Genomic DNA, 24,911 nt, shown 5'->3' with positions numbered 1-24,911 from the left:
CCCTAGCCAAGGGGGGGTTTAGTTCCTCATAACTTTGAAATCAAAGAAACACCTAAACATTCCAACAACTCAAACTTGAATTGTATGAACGTTTAGGCACTCTTCTCTTCCATTCCTCATACGTACAAAACAAAGATAATTGAATTTAAACATTGAGATCAAAGAAACACCTAAACATTCCAACAACTCAAACTTGAATTGTATGAACGTTTAGGCACTCTTCTCTTCCTCGTTGTTGTATCACAAGGTCTAAGGTGTGTTTTGGGATAGTGTGAAGTGTTTTGGAGGGATGGGGAGTGGTTGGAGTGGTGTTTGGATTTGTAGGGATACTCACGGCACAAGGGGATGATTTCTGGTGGTGTTTTGGATGATTTTCTGAATATGGACGAATTGGATGGAATTATGGTGTGATGGGTACGGCCCCAAGGGACCAATTTCTGTGGTGTTTTCGAATATGGAAGAGTGAATGAGAATGAATGGAATGGATGCTTATTTATAGGTGAAATGGGGGGAACATGACAGCTAGGAGGGAATGTGGCTGCATGTTTGAATGATTAAAGGATGCATGTGGCTTGGAAATGCATGTGCAATGAATATGTGGCTGCATGTGCAAGGGGACAATCTGGAAATGAAAAGAGAAATGCATATGGCTGCAATAGCATGTGGAATGGATGGGAGTGCATGTGGCTTAAAGGGGGAATGCATGTGGCTGAAATGAATTAAAGAGTGGGAAATGTATGTGCATGGCAAAGGATGTATTTTCTGGATGAATGAATGTGCATGTGAATTAAAGCTAAAGTGGAATGACAATGGCATGTGGAATGGCTGAATTGAATGATTAAAGTGCACGGCACAAAGGGATGTGTTGGTGTGTGAATGGAAATGCAATCTGAATGAATGATTAAAGTGCACGGCACAAAGGGTGTATTCCTCTTCCTTGTGATTTGATTTTGATGGTTGAGGGTCCGTTCCAACCTCCTTGTCACTTCTCAACATGATTTCCTTGGCAGTTTCAAATTCTCCCTTCGAATTTGCAATGGTTGAACTAGGGAGTTCGCCTTGGTCTCGAAACTGTCCTACGAACTCCGCAATCTGCCCAATTTGCATTTCCAAGTGGTCCAACCTTTTGTCTTCTTGTTGAGCCTCATTGTCTTGATTTTGTAAGCCCTGCACCAAACAAATTAATTCATTAAGCTTTTGATTATAATCTATTGACGAACTTGAGTTTGGTTGGGCATATTGAATATGAGGTGGCTGCCAATATCCTTCTTGTTGAACATTTTGAGGTTCCCACCACATAGAAGTTGAATGATCACTCCAATCCGAATTGTAAGTATTGGAAAACATATTATTCCTTGATTGAAGATCAAATATATCAACGCTTTGCATTTGGGACCGTTCCATGAGCTGTGACAAAAGAGAAGCATTATCAAGTGCCATGTTGTTCTTCTCTAGTACTTGAATTAAACAAACAAAACACAAATCAAAAATTAAAACTAAAATACATAACAGAAACGAACAATCCAAGAGATTAGCAAATTTGCTAATCCCCGGCAACGGCGCCAAAATTTAATGCGAGAATTATACGCACACAAATTAAACCCTCTTTTTGACAATTGTAGTATAAGTATAAGTAGGGATCGTTCTGGACCGGGGATTAGGAGGGATTGTTAATCACTTGGATTTGACTCAAAAACGTAAAAACACAATATAAAACACTAAACTAGACTCAATGAATGCAAAACTAAACTTTAAAACACTAAAACAAACCAAAAGACTCAAACATTACCCAAAACACTCAAAACTGCCTTAAAATCACTTTCTGGGCAGTTTTGAGCACTTTGAGTACTTTGGACGAATTTATGTAACAAATTGAATCACAACACTTATAAACATAAACTAAATTGATTTCTAACTAATTTGACAAGAAAGTAAAGGGGGATTTAGGTTTTGACGAATTTAAACTAAAAGAACAGATTGTAAGTAAAAGCAAAATGTAAATGTGAAGTGTGATAGAATTTAATGGAATGAAGGCTAGCTAAGGGGTTCATCTCCATACATGTTATACTTGCATAATAAAACGATTTCCAATTGCATTTCAATAAATCTTTAATTCTCAACACTCCAAGTTAATTAGGTCCGCTTAAATTAACTTTCAAATCTTCCTAACGTTATTGAATTGGATGATTGCATACGACAACCCAAAACATTCCCCACAAGTCCCCTACATGATTGCATAATAGAGATACAAGCAAGAATCATTACGCTTTATGAAAATTATAAGTGTTGACGAGGCATTCGTTACTATGGAATACGCATGAAACTTATGCCAAGAATTCGTTTAACGCGATTGTTTATAAGCAACCTCCACTACTTGCGAATATAAGTTCGTAACTATTAGGTGAAACTCACTTATATTCTAGCGTCATATTCATGCATGAAAATTAAGCGCGCATTCTCAATAAACATACATAAATAAGTTATCAATCAAACGGTTAAACAAATTGAATCCACAACTTATGAAACGCAATTAGAAGTAATCAAATCAAAATGCAAGCATAAACATATATTTCGAATCCCCCCCTAGCCAAGGGGGGGTTTAGTTCCTCATAACTTTGAAATCAAAGAAACACCTAAACATTCCAACAACTCAAACTTGAATTGTATGAACGTTTAGGCACTCTTCTCTTCCATTCCTCATACGTACAAAACAAAGAGAATTGAATTTAAACATTGAAATCAAAGAAACACCTAAACATTCCAACAACTCAAACTTGAATTGTATGAACGTTTAGGCACTCTTCTCTTCCTCGTTGTTGTATCACAAGGTCTAAGGATTTGTAAGGAGTGATAGGCACGGCAATGGATTGTTTTTGTGGTGTTTGGATTAGTAGGGAAGTGGTGGATTTGCACAGCAAAGGGGGAGGGGTTTTGGTGAATTTCTGAATATGGAAGAATGAATGAGAATGAATGGAATGGATGCTTATTTATAGGTGAAATGGGGGGAACATGACAGCTAGGAGGGAATGTGGCTACATGTTTGAATGATTAAAGGATGCATGTGGGTTGGAAATGCATGTGCAATGAATATGTGGCTGCATGTGCAAGGGGACAATCTGGAAATGAAAAGAGAAATGCATGTGGCTGCAATAGCATGTGGAATGGATGGGAGTGCATGTGGCTTAAAGGGGGAATGCATGTGGCTGAAATGAATTAAAGAGTGGGAAGTGCATGTGCATGGCAAAGGATGTATTTTCTGGATGAATGAATGTGCATGTGAATTAAAGCTAAAGTGGAATGACAATGGCATGTGGAATGGCTGAATTGAATGATTAAAGTGCACGGCACAAAGGGATGTGTTGGTAATGGAAATGCAATCTGAAATGGGAGAGCATGTGGGTGGAAATGCATGTGGGTGAATGTGTGGCTGCATGGATTAAAGAATGGGAGTGCATGTGTTGAATGATTAAAGTGCATGTGCAATGTTTTAAAGGATGGAATGATGGAGGAACAAGTGCATGTGAATGCATGGTGATAGCATGTGCACGGTTTTGGTTGGAATGCAAGGGAATGTGCTGAAATGATGGTTTCTTTGGTGATGAATGTGGCTGCAAGGTGTGAATGATTATGGGTATGATAAGTGATAAGTGTATGGTTATAAGTGATATGATATGTGGTTATTATAAGTGATAAGTGGTGATGATAAGTGTATGATATGATAAGTGAATGATATGATAAGTGTATGATATGTGGTGAATGATATGTTAAGTGAATGGTTTAAGTGTTTAAAATAGGGAACAAAGCCCTTCCTTGCATGGCAAGGAAGGGAGACACAAGGAAACATACGATAATGTCCTAAGGTTGCAAGGAATGTTGTTTTTGTGTTCTAAAATGCGTAGGAGTCTTCAATGATGCTCAAACATGAGGTCTTTTAGGATTTAACTTTCCTACTTCAAGTCTTCAATTTCGTCCATCCTCTTGGCTCCAAGCATATGATATCCATTCCAATCTCTAATTTGCTCCAAAAGGCACCAAAAGGCATCCTTTTGCATACCTTGCCCTTAGAACCTACAAACACACGAAAATAGCTTAAAGTACTAAAATAACTAAAGAAACATAACGTAAATGCACGAGAACAAGCCATTTAAGTCGCATGAATATGCTCCTATCAATAAGTCTAAAGTAGATCTTGTACGCTACTTACCCTCTCCTACTTCGGTTAGAGAGGTTCGTTCTTTTCTTGGTCATGCAGGATTCTATAGACGATTTATCAAGGACTTTTCCAAGATTGCACAACCCCTATGCCGCCTCCTCCAAAAAGATGTGTCTTTTGAGTTCAACGAGGCATGCGAGAAGTCATTCAAGCATCTCAAAGAGCTCCTAACCACGGCACCCATCATAACTCCCCCGGATTGGTCCATTCCATTTGAATTGATGTGTGATGCCTCGGATTATGCACTTGGGGCTGTTTTGGGTCAAAGGAAAAATAAACAGTCACATGTTATTTATTATGCTTCCCGCACTTTAAATGATGCTCAATTGAATTATTCTACAACCGAAAAAGAACTCTTGGCGGTTGTATTTGCTTTAGATAAGTTTAGATCATATCTTATTGGCACTAAAGTAATTGTTTTCACTGACCATGCAGCCTTGAAGTATCTTTTCACCAAAAAGGAGGCCAAACCAAGGCTCATTCGTTGGATGCTCCTACTTCAAGAGTTCGATATTGAAATTAGGGACAAGAAAGGTTGTGAAAACGTGGTGGCTGACCACCTGAGTAGATTGGTGCGTGAAGAAGAATCCCTCCCCATTTCTGAGACGTTTCCGGATGAACAACTTCTGTCCATTGAGGTAAGTACCCCTTGGTATGCCGATTTGGTCAATTTCTTGGTGACTAAGCAAGTTCCTAACACCCTAAGCAAGGTCCAACGTGATAAATTGATACATGATGCAAGATTTTATGTGTGGGATGATCCATATCTATGGAAATATTGCCCAGATCAGATTATTAGAAGATGTGTGCCAACTTCTGATTTTAACTCAATTCTAGCATTTTGTCATTCTTATGCATGTGGAGGCCATTTTGGTACCCAAAGGACAGCTCGTAAAGTGTTAGAATCTGGTTTTTATTGGCCTACATTGTTCAAAGATGCTAGAATGTTTTGCTTAACATGTGATAGATGTCAAAGAACAGGTTCTATTGGTGCAAAAGACCAAATGCCGCAAACACCCATCTTCAATGTTGAAATCTTTGATGTTTGGGGTATTGATTTCATGGGTCATTTTCCTTCTTCATTTGGTTTCACTTATATTTTGCTTGCGGTTGATTATGTTTCTAAATGGGTAGAAGCAAAAGCTACCCGTACTAACGATTCTAGAGTGGTTTCAGATTTCATCAAGACTAACATTTTCTCTAGATTTGGGATGCCGCGGGTATTTATAAGTGATGGAGGTTCACATTTCTGCAATAGGACCATTGAGGCACTCTTCAAGAAGTACAATGTCAAGCATAAGGTTTCAACACCTTATCACCCACAAACAAGTGGCCAAGCCGAAGTATCAAATAGAGAGGTCAAGCAAATCTTGGAGAAGACCGTGGGGCCTAACCGGAAGGATTGGAGCATGCGTTTAGACGATGCACTATGGGCATATCGCACTGCCTACAAAACACCCCTAGGGATGTCTCCATTTCGGCTAGTTTATGGAAAACCTTGTCACTTACCCGTGTGATGCGGGAATTATACGCACACAAATTAACCCTCTTTTTGTCAATTGTAATATATGTATAAGTAGGGATCGTTCTGGACCGGGGATTAGGAGGGATTGCAAAATCACTTGGAAACTGACTCAAAAACGTAAAAACACAATATAAAACACTATACTAGACTCAAAGAATTCAAAAATACTTTAAAACATAAACTAAACAGATTCTAAGCACTAAAGAACAAGAAAGTAAAGGGGGATTTAGATTTGACGAGAATTGAAAACAAAACAAAAACTTGGAAACTATACAGATTGTAAAACGAAGAATGATGACAAACTAGTTAGAGGGTTCCTTATCCACACATGAACATAAGCATATAATTTGACTCCCAGTTATGACTTCAACAAACGATGAATGACAATGCTCCAAGTTAATTAGGTCCGCTTAAACTAACCTTCAGATTTCCCTAGAATCATTGAATTGGATGAATATGCATCGCAAACAAATTAGTCCTAACAAGTTCTCTATATGAACAGCATGATAAAGAAACAAGTTAGAATCATTACGTTCTTTGGAAATCATAAGCATTGACAAAGCATTTGTAGCTATGAAAAGCATGATACTCTTGCCAGGAATTTACTTAACATGATTGTGAAAACAACCTTAACTACTTGTGAATATTAGTTTGTGACGATTAGGTGAAACACCCTAATATTCTAGCTCCAAATTCATGCATGCAAATTAAGTAGGCCTCCCTAATAAACATACAAGAATAAGTTATCCGTCAAACGGTTAAGTAAATTGCGTTCACAATTTATGAATTCATAACTGGAGTAAATCAAATCATAACCAACATATGTCCATGGCTTCAAATTCGCCTCTAACTAAAAAGAAATTAGTTCCACATGTTTAACATAATTGAACAACAAGTTAAATTAAACATGAAAACAGAAACAAGAAAAGAAAGAACAAATTGATGGAATTGAATGGATGGAAAGTTAGCTACGGGGTTCATCTCCACATATGTTACACTTGCATACAAGATTGATTCTCAGTTGGTCTTTCGATAAATTATGAATCTCAACACCCCGGGTTAATTAGGTCCGCTTAAATTAACCGTCAAGTTCTCCTTAAGTTAATGAATTGGATGGATTAGCGCAACGCAATTCACAACATTCTCCAAAAGTCCTTTACGTGAACAGTACAATAAAGAAACAATCAAAGATCATTAAGCATTATGAAAACTATAAATGTTGACGAGGCATTCGTTACTATGATGAGCATGAAACTCGTGCCAAGAATTCATTTAACGCGATTGTTTATAAGCAACCTCCACTACTTGTGAATATAAGTTCGTAACGATTAGGTGAAACTCACTTATATTCTAGCGTCATATTCATGCATGAAAATTAAGCACGCATTCTTAATAAACATACATAAATAAATTATCAATCAAACGGTTAAACGAATTGAATCCACAACTTATGAAATTCCAACCAACGTTAATCAATTCATATGCAAGCATAAACATATATTTCGAATCACCCCCTAGCTAAAGGGGGTTTAGTTCCTTATACGTACAAAATAAAGAGAATCAAAGAAACGCCTAAACATTCCAACAACTCAAACTTGAATTGTATGAACGTTTAGGCACTCTTCTCTTCCATGCCTCATTCGTACAAAACAAAGAGTATTGAAATTAAACATAGAAATCAAAGAAACACCTAAACATTCCAACAACTCAAACTTGAATTGTATGAACGTTTAGGCACTCTTATCTTCCTCTTCGTTGTGGCATAAGGTCTAAGGATAGTTTGATGGTGTGAATGGATTGGGGAATTATGGAAATGGATGAGGAGTGGAGGAAATGGAAGGATGGTGTTTGGATTATAGGGGAGACTCACGGCAAAGGGAAGATTGGATGTGTTTGTGGTATGTACAATGGAATGGAAGTGTTGTGTGTGGAATTGTGAATGAAAATGAGATGTGAATTGAATGAATGAATGCTAGGGTATTTATAGGGGTAGTGGAGGGAACATATGGCTGTTTGTTTAAGCATTTGTGTGGAGGAATGATGGAAAAACAGCTAGGACACATGTGAAAACTGGAATTGCACAAGGGGAGCAAAGGGAACCCACGGCATTGAGTGTTTGTTTGATGATGATGCATGTGATGGGTGGGAACAAAGGGGGAAACATGGCACAAGGGGGCTTGAATGAATGATTGAATGTGCATGTGGATTTTTAAAGAATGAGTGGTGGTGTAATGATGAAGTGAATGCATGTGAAAATTAGCTAGGAAAAGTTGTGGAAAGGCAAGGGAATACACGACATTGAGATGTTGTTAGTGTGTGAATGCATGTGAATTAAAGCTAGGGTGAATGATTATGTGTTTGTGAATTATGCAAGATTGTATGGATGAATGATTAGGGTCTTGTAAGGGTGGGAATGCATGTGTTGTGCATGGTTGTGAAGCTGGAATTAAGGGGGAAAGCCACGGCAATGAAGATGGGTGCATGTGTTGGATGATTTGTTTGTTGGTTAAAGCTTGTGAGTGAATGATTAAAGATGCATGTGGATGAATTATACAATGGAAAAGTATGGGAGTGACACTAGGTTGAATGATGATGAGTGCATGTGAGTTGAAATGCATGTGGAATGAAGATGGAGAAGGTGGTGTAATGATGCATGGTTGTAGTTTAGGGTGTTGAATATGGATTTGCATGGCTTTTGAAGTGATTGTGGGTTTTGGAATTGGAAGGAAATGCATGGCCTTGGGGTTGGTTTAAGAGAGAATGGGCTAGGCCCTTTGTTTTATGTCCAAAGTGAATACAAGGTCTTCAAATTCGTCCAACACTTTGGCTCCAATCATATGCTATCCATTCCAAGCCCAATTTTGCTCCAAAATGCTCCAAAATGCATCTTTTTGCTCCCTTAGCCATATGAACCTAAAAACACACGAAAATGGCTTAATCTACTAAAACAACCATGAATTAACAACAAAGATGCACGAAAACAAGCTAAGTAAGTCGCCTAAATATGCTCCTATCACCGTGGAGCTAGAGCATAAGGCACATTGGGCCATCAAAACGTTCAATTTGGACTTAGATGCTGCTGGAATGCATCGGAAGCTCCAATTGAATGAGCTTGAGGAACTAAGGAATGAAGCCTACGAGAATGCCCGCATTTACAAGGAAAAGACGAAGGCGTTTCATGACAAGATGATTAGGGGCAAAACCTTCACAATTGGGCAGAAAGTTTTACTTTTTAATTCTCGTCTACGTTTATTTCCCGGAAAGTTACGTTCTAAATGGATTGGACCTTTTGTTGTTACTAATGTTTTTCCACATGGTGCAGTTCAAGTCCAAAGCTTAAGGAATGGGGTGGAATTCAAGGTCAACGGACATAGATTGAAGCCATACTATGAGAATGCCATGGGGCAGGTTGTGGAGGAGATCTCACTCCATGCCATGGGCACCAATGGTGCCTGAACGTGTTCTTCGTCCGGCTGCAAGACGTTAAAGAAAGCGCTACGTGGGAGGCAACCCATGCCATTCAACAAAGGAAGACCTAGAAAGCACTCCAATTCCAGATTTGCGTTCCTAAACCCTTCTCTTTGTTGATTCTTTCTAATCTGCCTATTTAGTTGTTTTACTTGCTGTTTGTGTGTTTCTTTGTGTGATTCTATGCTTAAAACATTGAGGACAATGTTTGATTTAAGTGTGGGGGGGTAACTAAGTGTTTTTCATGCAAATTCGTGGGATTTTATCACCCATTATTTCAAAACTTGTTCCTTGCTGTTTTTAAGTGTTTTTAAGCAGTTTTGGTGTGTTTTAGTATGTTTTGAAGTAAAAATCCGAAAATCAAAGAAAAATTTGAAAAATTTGTTTTAAAAAACCCAAAAAAGAGTTGTTTTTGTGTGTTTGTTTGTGTCTTAGGGTACCTTCCAACACAATGATGAGGATTTGATTTTTAAATACATGGCTGTTAAAGAGAGTGATTAACATGGATGAAAGTTTGATTTACTCTATGTTTATGCTTGGTTGTGGTTATAACTTATGAATTCACATGCAATCATAAAAGAAAAAAATCAGTTTTTGTAACATGCTTGAAGGAAGGAACTCAAATTAACGCTACAACCTTGTGAGACTTGAACCTAAACGTTTATTTGGAGAGTTAAAATCTGTGCATTCTTTGTTTTCTAAAATCGTTGCATGATCTCATTATTCTTTGCTTGGTTGCTACTTAGAAGGCGTTTCATCATTTAGTTCCAAACACTAGAAGTCATGCCCATTTCATTCAAAGCATGGTATTGATTAGCATAACACATTTTCAAGATGAAGTTGTGTAGTGACCACCACTTTAGCCAAAAAGCCGTGTGCCCTACTCCATTATATGTTTAGGTGTTAACCCCATTGAGCCTTGTTTAGCCTTTTCTTTGTTAACCCACATTACAGTCACCTAGCCTAGATTAGGACTATCCATACCCTCGTTCTTAAAGTATAGTAAGCATGATTCAAATGGAATTCCTTTATGGCAGAAACCTGGTGGTGAATGATTATGAATGATTATGAATGCATGTGGATAAAAGAGGGGATATGGCTGCAAGGTTAAAGGGCTAAGGTTTAAGTACATAGAATGGGCCTAAAATAGGGTGGTTTGCATGGCAAGGGAAGGGGAGAAGGGATAAGCCATGGCAAGGTTATGTAATTGGGCTAGGGCCATTGTTTTGTGTCCTAAAGTGCCTCAATTTCGTCCAACACCTTGGCTCCAAACATAAGCTATCCATTCCAAGCCCAATTTTGCTCCAAAATGCTCCAAAATGCACCTTTTTGCTTCCTTAGCCATATGAACCTAGAAACACACGAAAATGGCATAAAGGACTAAAATAACTAAAGAAACACAACGTAAATGCACGAGAACAAGCCAATTAAGTCGCATAAATATGCTCCTATCAAATTCCCCCACACTTAGCTTTTGCTAGTCCTCGAGCAAAACAAAACGAAAGAAACTAAAAACAAACCAAAATACATTCTAAACCTTCCAACATGTATCTCTGATAGGAGCATATTTACGCACCTTAGTTTAGCTTGTTTTTGTGCATTTATAGTGTTTTTCCTTAGTAAAGTAGTCTTTTAAGCTAGTTCTATGTGTTTTCAGGTTTTAAGGGCAAAGTATGCAAAATGATGCATTTTGGAGCCTTTTGGAGCAAATTAGAGCTTGGAATGGACATCATATGCTTGGAGCCAAGAGGATGGACGAAATTGAAGACTTGAAGATGATGATTCCTACTTAAGCAAGGTTTCCTAGTTGAAGTAGGAAAGTCCCTAAATGGAAGATGGGTTTCCTAGTTGAATTAGGATTCCTAGTTAAGATGGGTTTCCTAGTTGAATTAGGATTCCTAGAAGAATGAAGATTCCTACTCAAATAAGGTTTCCTACTTGATAAAGGAAAGTCAAAATCCATATGGTCTCAAGTGAAGCAACAAAGAAGCTTTCCAAGTCCAAGAAGGAGAAGAATTCCAAGATGAAGAAGGATTAGCTTTCCTAATCCTAATGCACAAGGTTTTCAGCCACAAAGAGGAGTCCTAAACACTTTAGGACACCTTATCCTAATCCTATAGGGATGCCATGCACTTTACCTTATCTTGGAGGGTTTCTAGAAGCCTTAGATGCCCTATCCTATCTTTGCCGTGGGTTTTATCCAAATCCCCTTAGTTTTTAGGCTTTCTAGAAGCCCTAACATTATCCCTACAAAGGTGCTGCACCCTTATCTCTTTTTCCCTACAAATTTGGCCCTTAAAACATGATTCTAGGAACCTTATCTTATCTCCTACAAAAGTGGCGCCCCAAATCCTTCTAGAAAGCTGATTTCCCTTGCCTTGCAAGGCATTCTAGAAGCCTTATCACCTTATCTCCTTACCTGCCGCACCTAGGAAGCATTATCCCTTTCTATTTCTGATTTCTAAGCCTATTTCCTTGTGGATTTGGGTTATTCAAGTCCATATCTGATTACCCTAGGGTTTTAAGTGCCTATATATACTCATATTAACCCCTAGATCAGATCACCACCTCTCATACACATTCATTAATTCCAGAAATTCGTCCAACCCTCTCCACACCCTTGCCGCAGCCACCAAACACCTTTCTCCTTAGTTTTAAGCTTTGCCGCACCATCCCCTTCCCCTAAACACTACTACATCCCTCCATAACCATGCATCCATACACCTAAGGCCCTAAACCTGTCCCTAGACCCTTGCCGCACCAAGGAGGAGGAGAAGGAAGCTCGGGAGTTCATGCAATTCGAGTTCGCGTCGCTGGAATTTCAAGGTGTTTCTTTTCCTTTGATTTCAATGTTTAAATTTATTTCTCTTTGTCTTGTACGTATGAGGAACTAAACCCCCCCTTGGCTAGGGGGGGATTCGAAACCATGAACATACTTGCTATATGATTTGATTACTTCTAATTGCGTTTCATGAGTTGTGAATTCAATTTACTTATCTATGTGAATTACATTGATTTGTGTGTGTTGGTTGAGAGTGCACGCTTAATTATCATGCATAAATTGGATGCTAGGATATAAGGAAATTTCACCTAATCGTTATGGAATTATATTCACAAGTAGTAAAGGTTGATGATCTCAATCGCGTTAAGTAAATTCTTGGCATAAGTTTCATGCAATCATAGTAACAAGTGCTTCGTCAATGCTTATGGTTTTCATAGAACTTAATGATTCTTGCTTGTATCTCTATTATGCAATCATGTAGGGGACTTGTGGGGAATGTTTTGGGTTGTCGTATGCAATCATCCAATTCAATAACGTCAGGAAAATCTGAAGGTTAATTTAAGCGAACCTAATTAACTTGGGGCGTTGAGAATTCATGGGTTATTGAAAAGCAATTGGAAATCGTTTTATATGCAAGTATAACATGTGTGGAGATGAACCCCCTAGCTAGCTTCCCATCCATTCAATTCCATCAAATTCGTTTTACAATCTGTTCTAATTTAAAAAGTTTGTTTTGTTTTTAAATTCGTCCAAAACCAATCCCCTTTTACTTTGTTCAGTCATAGTAGTTAGAAATCACTTTAGTTTGTGTTTTTAAGTGTCTTAGGTCAAAGTAAAACCAATTTTCGTCCAAAGTTGTGTCTAGTGTTCAAAACTGCCCAGATTGTGTTTTTAAGGCAGTTTTGAGTGTTTTGGTGTTGTTTTGAGTCTTTTGGTTTGTTTTGGTGTTTTAAAGTTTAGTTTTACATTCTTTGAGTCTAGTATAGTGTTTTAAACTTGTTTTTACATATTTGAGTCAGTTTCCAAGTGATTAACAATCCCTCCTAATCCCCGGTCCAGAACGATCCCTACTTACATTCTTCACTACAATTGATAAAAAGAGGGTTTAATTTGTGTGCGTATAAATCTCGCATCAATCTCAGGGATTTGAAACGAACATGACACAATATAGAACATCATTCCCACAACATTTAGCTTACTTTACACTTCAACAAACACTTAATCATAGTTACCACTTATTATTTCACATTTACTCAATTAAAACATCACTTTGAATGTAGTAACATGCCTTAGAGAATTCCCTCAATTCCTTACTAGAATGCACTCAATTTTCACACAGATTTTCTAACTCCACACCCTACACTAGGTATAAGTGAGGAGATTGATGTAAATATGAATTCTAACACTCACATATGTTATATCAAAGAAAGCATTTTCTGGATTTACGACAATGACATGAATATGATCTCATGAATGGAATGCTACTACTTAGAATGAGAACCAGTGATTCCATATGCTCATACCAAATTCAAACTCCACAAATTGAACACATAACATCAAGATAGAAGTTGAGGGTTGTAACGGGGCTAAGGGTAATGGTTTAACAAAGAAAGGTAAAGTAAAACAAAGGTTCTTAAAGCAATAGGAAGCAAAGTAATGAAATTGACACCTAAACTCACTTTTAATGGCAGAAATCAACTTTTAAACACAAGGGAAGATTCATGCACAATTAGGGTCAAATTCACTCTTTTGGACCCTTCCTTCAATAACCAATACTTGTGAGATCATTCTCACTTATTTTTCAACTCTTTTTCTTTCTTTTCTACACTTTTCTAATTTCATTTTATTTTTCCACGAATTTTTTTATTTTTCTTTTCTTTTTCTTTATTTCATTCTTTGGCCGTGCCCTATTATCTTCCCCCACACTTATTTTCTGCAATATATTGATCAAAAGGAGTTCATTCTAAGTCATGCTTCACTATCCTTTAAGAACAAGGGTATGGAAAGTCCTAATCTAAGCTAGGTGAGGATAATGTGGTTAACAAAGAAAATAAGCTTGAAAAGGCTAAAAAGGGGTAATCCTACAATACATGTGAAAAGGGATAGGCTTTTTGGCTTTGGTTTGACTAACAACTTCATCTTATTGTATGTTATGCAATCAATATCATGCTTTGAATGAATTGGGCATGAGTTCTAGTATTTGGAACTATAATGAAATGCATTCCAAGTAACAACCAAGCAAAGAATAATGAGATCATGCAACGACTTTAGAAAACAAGAAATCACAGAATTATACTCTCCAAAGAACGTTATAGGCTCAAGTCTCACAAGGATGTAGCTTTAGTTTAAGTTCCTTCATTCAAGCATGTTACAAAAACAGATTTTATCTTTGTAATTACATGTGAATTCATAAGCTATAACCATAACCAAGCATAAACCAAAGCATAAATCAACTTCCAGCCATGTTTACAACATTCTATAATAGTCATGTAATTTAAAACCAAATCCTCATCATTGTGTTGGAAGGTACCCTAAAACACAAAAATGACTCAAAAACGACTCTTTTTGGTATTTTTCAAACTTTTTCGAATTTTTCTAAGGTTTTCTGTTATATGACACTAAAACACATCAAAACACACTAAAAACACTTTAAAACGGTGAGAAACAACATGTGAAGTGATAGGTGATAAAATCCCACGAATTTCATGCAAAAACAGCTTGTTTACCCCCCCACACTTAAACCAAACATTGTCCTCAATGTTTCAAACTTAGATTAACACAAAAACAATCAACTAACACAACTAGCAAACATAACACCACTAGCAAAGTAATAGCAATAAAGAGATAGGTTAGGGACGCAAATCTGGGTTTGGAGTGAAAGTTCCTTCTTCTCGTGTTTCAACACATGGGTTGCCTCCCAAGAAGCGCTTGCTTTAACGTCTTCCAGCCGGACGGTACCTCCGTTTAAGCTTGACTAGGTTCCACGGCATGGAGGGGTACCTCCTCCACGACATGCTCCTCAAACATCTCGTAATAGGGCTTCAATCGATGCCCATTCACTTTGAATTCTTGCTGCGTCCTTGGAACTTTTGATTTGCACTGCACCATGAGGGAAAACATTAGTGACAATAAAAGGACCAACCCATTTGGAACGCAACTTACCCGGAAACAACCGAAGGCGAGAATTGAACAACAACACTTTCTGCCCAATAGAGAACGTCTTGGCACGAATCATCTTGTCATGAAATGCCTTTGTTTTCTCCTTGTAAATCAGGGCATTCTCATATGCTTCATTTCGGATTTCATCAAGCTCACACAATTGAAGCTTCCTATGTAAACCTGCGGCATCAAGGTCCATATTGAACGTTTTGACGGCCCAATGTGCACTATGCTCTGCATGTGGCTGCAATGGTAAAGGGGGAAGTGCATGTGGAAATGATAGAATGTGTTGATGTGCAATGATGAATTGGGATGGCTGAAAATCTGGAGTGGGAGTGCATGTGGGTGTTTGGTGGCTGAAATGATGAAGGGGGAAGTGCATGTGGCTGAATTGGTGGTGAATGATTATGAATGATTATGAATGCATGTGGATAAAAGAGGGGATATGGCTGCAAGGTTAAAGGGCTAAGGTTTAAGTACATAGAATAGGCCTAAAATAGGGTGGTTTGCATGGCAAGGGAAGGGGAGAAGGGATAAGCCATGGCAAGGTTATGTAATTGGGCTAGGGCCATTGTTTTGTGTCCTAAAGTGCCTCAATTTCGTCCAACACCTTGGCTCCAAACATAAGCTATCCATTCCAAGCCCAATTTTGCTCCAAAATGCTCCAAAATGCACCTTTTTGCTTCCTTAGCCATATGAACCTAGAAACACACGAAAATGGCATAAAGGACTAAAATAACTAAAGAAACACAACGTAAATGCACGAGAACAAGCCAATTAAGTCGCATAAATATGCTCCTATCAAAACCAAGTGTGGGGGAAGTAGAAAGAAAAGAAAAGAAAATTTCGTAAAAAAAAAAAAAAAAGGTATGAAAAGAGTTGAACAACATGAGAAAAAGAGTTCCAAGGTGTTGTTTGTTGAAGAAAGGGTCCAAAAAGTTGAATTCGGCCCTAAGAAGTTGTTTAAAGTCTTCCCCTTGTGTTTTTAAGTTAATTTCTGCAAACTAAGTGAATTCTAAGTCTTAATTTCATTACTTTGCTTACTAATGCTTGAAGTAACGTTTGTTTTCCCTATCCTTTCTTTGTTAACCAATACCCCAAGCCCCGTTGCAACCCTTAAACTTCTATCTTGAGTGTTATGTGTTTCAATTTGTTGAGTTTGAATTTGGTATGAGCATATGGTGTCACTGGTTCTCGCATCTAAGTATTAGCATTCCATTCATGAGATCATATCTAAACATGCCTATTAACTCCGGAAATTGCGTTCTTTGTGATACATATATGTGAGCATTCGTTTTTATATCTACATCAATTCTCTCACATATAACTAGTATAGGGTGTGTAGTTAGAAAATCTGAGTGAAAATAGAGTGCAAATCTATTAAGGATAGAAGGAATTCTCTAAGGCATGTTACTACATTCAAAACATTGTTTTAATTGGTTAATTGTGAACTAGTAAGTAGTGACTATGATTAAGCATGTGCTTAAGTGTTAAATTGACTCAAATCTGTGGGAATGATAATCTTTAACATGTCATGTGCATTGGAAATCCCTGAGGCAAACGTTGGAAGGTTTAGATTATGTTTGTTTGTTTTGTCTTGTTTTATTTCTTTGTTTTGCTCGAGGACTAGCAAAAGCTAAGTGTGGGGGAATTTGATAGGAGCATTTTTATGCGACTTAATTGGCTTGTTCTCATGCATTTATGTTGTTTTTCCTTAGTTAGTTTAAGTGTTTAAAGTCATTTTCGTGCAATTTCAGGTTTTAGTGTCAAAGTATGCAAAAAGAAGCAATTTGGAGCATTCTAGAGCATTTTTGGGCCAAGATTGGATAGTGCAAGCATGGAGGCATGAGGATGGACGAATTTGAAGGCTTGAATTCAGTTAGGGAGCTGCAAGGGTGATAAGTCATATTTTGCATGCATGTATATCTTTCTTATTTGGCGTTTTTGTATTGTTTTTGGATTAAACTAGTTGCATTTTACATTGTTTGGTGCTAGTGTGCAGCCAAGTGTGTAATAAGATCAATTGGAAGGCAAATGAAGGAATGTGGTGCAATTCGGCCATATTTTGTGAATCTAAACAAGGCAAAAAGCTTGAAGTCAGATTGGGTGGTTCCAACACCAAAACATGCATTCACATGCATGTTCAAACACCTTGCCAAGCACTCACATGCATTTCCAACTCATTCATGTCCATTCCGTGCACTTCTTCAAGTCCATCCCGTGCACTTTCATTCCCATTTCCAGATTATTATAACCAGTTTCAGATTGTCCACTCCCTTGTGGCAGACTTTGCACATGTATCTTGGATTAAATAACCACATACCTGCAGATCATGTCCATTCCTTGCATCCTTTATTCCAGAAATTCACTCATTCCATCATTCCATGCCGTGTGCTTTCTTCACCTTTCCAGAATTTGTACAAACAATTCACCTTTGCAGATTCCACTCACTTGTTGCAACAAGGACACATGCATTTTGATTAAACAAACCACACACTTGCAGACCCTGTCCATGCCGTGCGACCAACACCTCAGAAACCCATTCAATTCCAGCTCATTTGATGCTATTCCATGTCACTTGTGCAGATTGAGATCCAATCTGAATGTTGGAGCCACATTTCCTTCTATAAAACAAGTCACACTTCACACATCAAGGGGTTCGGCATTCATTCCATTTTTATTCACCCATAGCCGCTCCATTTCACCCTATTCTCTGTCCATTCTCTGCCCATTTGTCTCCCCTTTGCAGAAAACATACCAAGCGGATCTAATTCAGTTGCATCATACTTGGAGAACCAACCCCGAAGGCCACTCCTCAAGGACTTCAAAATCAGTTTTGCTTCAAGGGTTTATTCTTCTTAATTCCATGTTCACTCATGTTATTTATTTTTATGTCAAATCTTTGTAAACATGAAGTGTAACTAATCCTCCTCTAGGGATTCGATGTAACCTTGCAACGTTTTCCATGTAATTAAGTTAGAATGCTCAGTTTGTCCATCTATTTCTTGTTTCATTCTCTGATTTATTTGTGACGTTGTGAGTTGATTTTAATGTTTGATCACCATTTGAATTAATCACAAAGTTGTGTAGCCAAGATTAAAACACACATCATGCATAATCTTGGTAGATATGTGAATGAATGAAGGGAATGTTTAGCAAACATCCTGCCGAGTTATTCCCTTTGGTTTTATGAAAGTTTCTTATGCATTACATACTCTTGATTATGAACCAAAGTTGCACATCACAATTAGGTTCATGATTATAGACATTTGATCAAATCCACACATCATATGGTTGATCATGTCCAAGTGAAACAAACTCAAGAAATAGGTAGATGAATGAGTACAAACTAGCTTAACAAACATGGACTTAGTTGAGCAATGGTGAAACCGAATCCCTAGTTTCATTTCCTTTGGAACCATCTCATTGTGTTAGTTATTGATTCATTTACTTGTGTTTACTTCATTTCTTTATGCTTTCAAGTAACAACAACAAATCTGCTTCATTTGATTAGTTTGATTCATTTCATAGAGTTCTTGCAAAACGAGTAATTACATAGGTCCAATTAGTCCCTGTGGATTCGACACCCTTGCTTGTGCCATTATACTAAATATATTCAAGCATTAGGAAGGAAATATACATCAACAAAAATGGCGCCGTTGCCGGGGACTGATTTTAGTCCCTTGTAATTGCTTGTTTGCTTGTTTGCTATTTTGATTAGTGTCAATGTTCATAACTTGTCGAATTGATAACTGGAAGTTGGTTTAAGTTGCATATATTTCGTGAGTAGAGAGGAATCCCTTAGCCATTCCATTATCCATTGGTTTACATCAATTTGCTTTACAATCTGTTTTCTTTACAATATGTCCATTTAATTAAATTTCGTCCAAATACAAATTCCCCCCCATATTTTGTTAAGTCTTAAGCTTAGAATCTGTCTTATCTTGTGTTTTGAAGCATTTTGAGTCAAGCCCAAACCTAATTTTCGTCCAAAGTTGAGTTTAGTGTCAAAACTGCCCAGTTTGTGTTTTTAGGCAGTTTTGAGAGTTTTTAGCTTGTTTTGAGTCTTGTGAATCTGTTTTGAGTCCTTTGAGTCCTTTCAAACGTTTTTAAGTTTATTTTTGTTCATTTCATTGTTGTTTGCTAGTAGATTTTCATTCACACTTGTGTTATTTTATTTCAGGTAGTATATGTCAAATAGACTTGTTGAGTTAGGCCAAAGAATTGAACGGTTGAAGGGCCACACTTTGGACAATTTTGTGCCTTCAAGTTCATCCTTTAGCCGTGAGGAAGAGGAAGGGAATTCACCTAGTTCAACAAGTAAAGAATCTGAGCAATTTAATTGGGAAAGAGAAGAAGAGATGGCGGGCAACGAAGATGAACTTCGAGCTTTGGAGGATTTTGCTCAACCAATCATACCAAATTCACCTTCATGCATCTTGCTGCCCACAGAAGCTAGAAACTATGATCTCTAATCTTCACATTTCCATATGTTTCCTTCATTTTATGGCTTACCTAATGAAGACCCTTTAGCTCATATTAAAGAGTTTTACAATGTTGTGAGTGGTTTACCTTTGCAGGGAGTAAGTGAAGCAAATTTGAGGATGAGAGTGTTTCCTTACACCTTGAAAGATAAGGCCAAGAGTTGGTTGATGACTCTAACACCAGGTTCCCTCACTACATGGGATGCCGTGGCTAAGAAGTTCTTGGAGAAGTTCTTTTCCACTCAAAAGACAGCCACATTAAGGGGACAAATCTTCAACTTCAAACAAGATGATGGAGAACCTTTCAATGAGTGTTGGGAGCGTTTTAAAGGCCTCTTGATACAATGTCCACACCATGGGTTACCTTTTCACTTACAAATGCAAATTTTCTATGATGGACTAACCCAAACTTGTCAATCAACTGTTGATAATGCAGCAGGTGGAGCATTGAAGAAAAAGAATGCTCAAGAGTCATATAACATTTATGAGATGTTGGGGTCTAATGCTCAACACAAAGATTTAAGGGGTAAGAAAGTTGGAGTCTATGAAACAAGTTCTAATCATGAGCTTTTGTTGCAGGTAGCTAACCTAGAAAGGAAGCTTGAATCCGTGCTCAACATGGTGCCAAAAGCAAATAAAGTGTGTGCCATTTGCAACATACCAAGCCATCCTACTCACCAATGTCCATCTAGGGAGGCTTACCCCAAGTATGTTCAAGAGCAAGTGAACCTCATGAATTCTTACAATCAAAGACCAAGGAATGATATGTATTCCAATACATATAACCCGAGTTGGAGAGATCATCCCAACCTTTCATGGAAGAACAACAATCAATTCCAAACTTTCCAACCAAAACCTGCCACTACCCTTGAGGATACGGTTAAGTTGTTAGCCCAAAACACTTTGCAATTCCAACATTCCACAAATAGCACTCTCCAACAACATTCGGCAGCCCTAACCAAAATGGAGACACAATTGGGGCAGATTGCAGATGCCTTGAACCAAAGAGAGGTTGGGAAGTTTCCAAGCCAACCCGTGATACTCCAAAGGAACCAAGAGCAAGCCAAAGCAATCACTACACTTAGAAGTGGTAAGGTTATTGATAATAGAGTTGGCAAGGAAGTTACTAATGAATATGATCATGTGAATGCAGGTGTTACTCAAGGAGACAATGAGAAACCAAATGAGGAACCAAGCCATGCTACTTCCTCATTTGAAGCACCAAATCTTCACAAGGCCGAGAAACCATACACTCCACCAATACCATTCCCTGGAAGACTTGCCAAGAGCAAGCAGGATAAGTCATTTAAAGAGATTTTTGATATACTAAGCAAAGTGAATGTTAACTTACCTTTGCTTGATGTCATTAGGAGCATGCCGGCATATGGGAAGTTCTTTAAGGAGTTAAACAGCTACAAAAGGAAGTATGGACCACATGAGAAGGTTGTGGTGTCTGAGAATGTGAGTGCAGTTTTGCAAAGAAAACTTCCACCAAAGCTCAAGGATCCAGGAAGTTTCTCTATCAACATCACCATAGGGGACAAGAAAGTAGAGAAGGCAATGCTTGATTTGGGTGCTAGCATCAACTTAATGCCTTATTCAGTGTACCTTCAACTAGGTTTGGGAGATTTGAAAGCCACCACCATTTCATTACAACTTGCAGACAGATCCGTGAAATATCCAAGAGGTATAGTAGAAGATATTCTAGTTCAAGTTGATAAACTAATCTTGCCTGTAGATTTTGTAGTGTTGGACATGGAAGAAGCTCCTATACATGATCGTGAGTTGCCTATATTACTTAGGAGACCTTTCATGGCCACGGCCAAAACCATCATTGATGTGCAAAATGGACTCCTCACTATGACAGTGTTAGGAGAGACAGTTCAATTCAAAGTGTTTGAATCTCTTTCTCATCCTTCGTCATCTCTTGATTGTTATGCCATTGATGTGCTTGATTCACTTGTATTCTCTAAGTTCTTGCAGGCACAATCGAATGACCCATTACAAACTGTTTTGAGTCAATCTCAAGATGAGTTTGATGAAGAAGATGCACTCATGGAAGAAGTAGCTGCCTTGGAAGCATTAGCATTGTATCCTTTGAAAGTTTCACCTCTTTTAGAGCCTTTAGAATCATCAGTGTCACATCTAACTCCTTCCACTGTTAAGGCACCAAAACTTGAACTTAAACCACTTCCACCACATCTAAAATATGCATATCTAGCTGAATTTGAAACTCTTCCAGTTATCATAGCTTCCGACCTCACCCCAAATGAAGAAGATAAACTAATTAGGGTGTTAAAAGAGTTCAAATTGGTTTTTGGTTGGTCTATTGCAGATATCAAGGGAATAAGCCTTACCATGTGCATGCATAGGATTCTTTTGGAGGAAGGAGCAAAGTCAACCCGTGAGCCACAAAGAAGACTCAATCCACACATGAAGGAGGTTGTTAGGAATGAGGTGTTGAAATTGTTAGATGTGGGGATCATATATCCCATTTCTGATAGCAAATGGGTGAGTGCTATTCAAGTGGTACCTAAGAATGTGGGAATCACAGTAATGAGGAATGAAAACAATGAGCTTGTGCCCACAAAGCCCACGGCCAGTTGGCGTGTTTGCACCGATTACAGGAAGTTGAATTCTAGCACTAGAAAAGATTACTTTCCTATGCCTTTCATAGATCAAATGCTTGAGAGATTGGCAGGTTACTCACATTATTGTTTTCTGGATGGATACTCAGGTTACAATCAAATTGCAATCGCTCCGGAGGATCAAGAGAAAACAACCTTTACTTGCCCCTTTGGCACATTTGCATACAGGAGAATGCCTTTTGGACTTTGCAATGCTCCAGCAACATTCCAAAGATGCATGTTGGCCATCTTTTCTGACATGGTAGAAAGATTCATTGAGGTATTTATGGATGACTTCTCAGTGTTTGGTTCCTCTTTTGATGAATGTCTTAACCATCTCTCTTTAGTACTTCAAAGATGTCAAGAAACAAATTTGGTTCTCAATTGGGAAAAGTGCCAATTTATGGTGAAACAAGGAATTGTGTTGGGACATGTAATCTCTAGCAAAGGAATGGAGGTGGACAAAGCCAAAATTGACGTCATCACCAATATGGTAGCCCCCACCACTGTGAAGGGAGTAAGAAGTTTTTTGGGCCATGCGGGTTTTTATCGTCGTTTCATTAAGAACTTTTCAATGATCACTCGTCCATTATGCAATCTGTTAGCTAAAGATGTTGTATTTCATTTTGATAAGGCTTGTATGGATGCATTCAATACTTTGAAATATGAACTAACCTCGGCCCCTATTATTATGGCACCAGATTGGTCGTTACCTTTTGAATTAATGTGTGATGCCTCTGACTATGCTATTGGTGCAGTTTTAGGGCAAAGGGTGAACAAGCTTCCACATGTGATCTACTATGCAAGCAGGACTCTGCATGATGCTCAACTTAACTATTCCACAACTGAAAAGGAGTTGCTTGCTGTTGTTTTTGCTTTAGAAAAGTTTAGGTCATATCTTGTGGGATCTAAAGTTATTGTGTTTTCTGACCATGCAGCCCTTAGGTACTTGATGACAAAGAAGGATGCTAAACCACGCTTGATTAGATGGATACTCTTACTACAAGAGTTTGACTTGGAAATTCGAGATAAGAAGGGCAGTGATAATGTTGTGGCTGACCATTTGTCCAGGCTTAATGAGAACCATGGAGTTGGACAACCTTTGCCCCTAAATGAATCATTTCCAGATGAACAACTCCTTGTTGTTCAAGAAAAAGAACCATTGTATGCGGATTTTGTTAATTATCTTGCTTGTGGTATAATGAGAAATGACCTTTCTTTTCAGGAAAGAAAGAAGTTCCTTGCCATGGTAAAGCACTACGTTTGGGACGAACCATATTTGTTTAAATATTGCCCTGATCAAATCATTAGGAGATGTGTCCCAGAGAGTGAGCAACAAAGCATCCTAACATTTAGCCACACATTGGCATGTGGAGGCCATTTTGGTGCCAAAAAGACATCTCTAAAGGTTTTACAATCTGGTTTCTTTTGGCCTACTTTATTCAAAGATGCTTTTGATTTTTGCTCTAAGTGTGATAGGTGCCAGAAAATGGGGAACATTAGCCGAAGAAATGAGATGCCATTGAACAACATTTTGGTGGTGGAACTATTTGATGTTTGGGGAATCGATTTCATGGGACCATTTCCATCCTCTTTTGGCTACTTATACATATTAGTGGCAGTGGATTACGTATCCAAATGGGTTGAAGCCATTGCTACAAGAACTAATGATCATAAGGTTGTGTTGAATTTTCTTAAAGATGTGATTTTTTGTAGGTTTGGAACCCCAAGAGCTATTATTAGTGATGGTGGCAGCCATTTCTGCAACAAACCTTTTGAATCCTTGATGAAGAAGTACAACATCAACCACAAAGTGGCAACCCCGTACCATCCTCAAACCTCAGGACAAGTGGAGATTAGCAATAGGGAGATCAAGAACATTTTGATGAAGACTGTGAGCCCTACAAGGAAGGATTGGTCATTGAGATTAAATGATGCACTATGGGCATATAGAACAGCATACAAGACCCCCATTGGCATGAGTCCTTATCGCCTTGTGTTTGGGAAAGCTTGTCATTTGCCAATGGAGCTTGAACACCGTGCATATTGGGCCATCAAGAAGTTCAACTTTGATTACAAGGATGCTGGAGTAGCAAGGAAGCTCCAACTTAATGAGTTAGAAGAGCTTAGAAATGAGGCATATGAGAATGCCAAAAACTACAAGGAACGGACTAAGCTCTATCATGACAAGGCCATCCTAAGGAAGGAGTTTCACCAAGGTATGAAGGTACTTTTGTATGACTCACGTTTGAGACTTTTTCCAGGAAAACTGAAGTCTAGGTGGGTGGGACCATTCAAAGTGTTGCAAACATTTCCCCATGGAACTGTGGAGATAGAGAACATGAAGAATGGCACTTCTTTTAAAGTCAACGGGCAGCGATTGAAACCATACTTGGATAAAGTGGAGGAAGAGCAAGTGTATCAAATCGTAGATGTTCTTGAATTTACAACACCATGAACAAGCTACCATGTCTTGCCTAGACATTAAATAAAGCGCTTGCTAAGAGGCAACCTAGTGTGGTTTGTGTTCTTTCCTTATTTTGTGTTTATGTTATTACCATTCCATATTCTTTGCCTAATTGCATTGCATACAATTTTAAACATCGAGGACAATGTTTAGGTTAGGTTTGGGGGTGGGATGGAAGGTTTGTTT

The 24,911-nt window shown here is 38.2% G+C and overlaps 1 non-coding gene across 1 annotated transcript; it reads right to left on the bottom strand.

Moving 5' to 3' along the window:
* Positions 1-19,882: 19,882 nt before the first annotated feature.
* LOC137720598 (small nucleolar RNA R71) lies at positions 19,883-19,993 on the bottom strand. The gene has a single exon (XR_011066551.1). It is a non-coding gene; the product is annotated as a small nucleolar RNA R71 (small nucleolar RNA).
* Positions 19,994-24,911: the final 4,918 nt, after the last annotated feature.

This window comes from Pyrus communis, chromosome 1 (genome assembly GCF_963583255.1).
Source record: "Pyrus communis chromosome 1, drPyrComm1.1, whole genome shotgun sequence".
Classification (NCBI taxonomy): Eukaryota; Viridiplantae; Streptophyta; class Magnoliopsida; order Rosales; family Rosaceae; genus Pyrus; species Pyrus communis.
The sequence above is the reverse complement of the archived record's forward strand: the minus strand, read 5'-3'. Positions and strand labels throughout refer to the sequence as shown.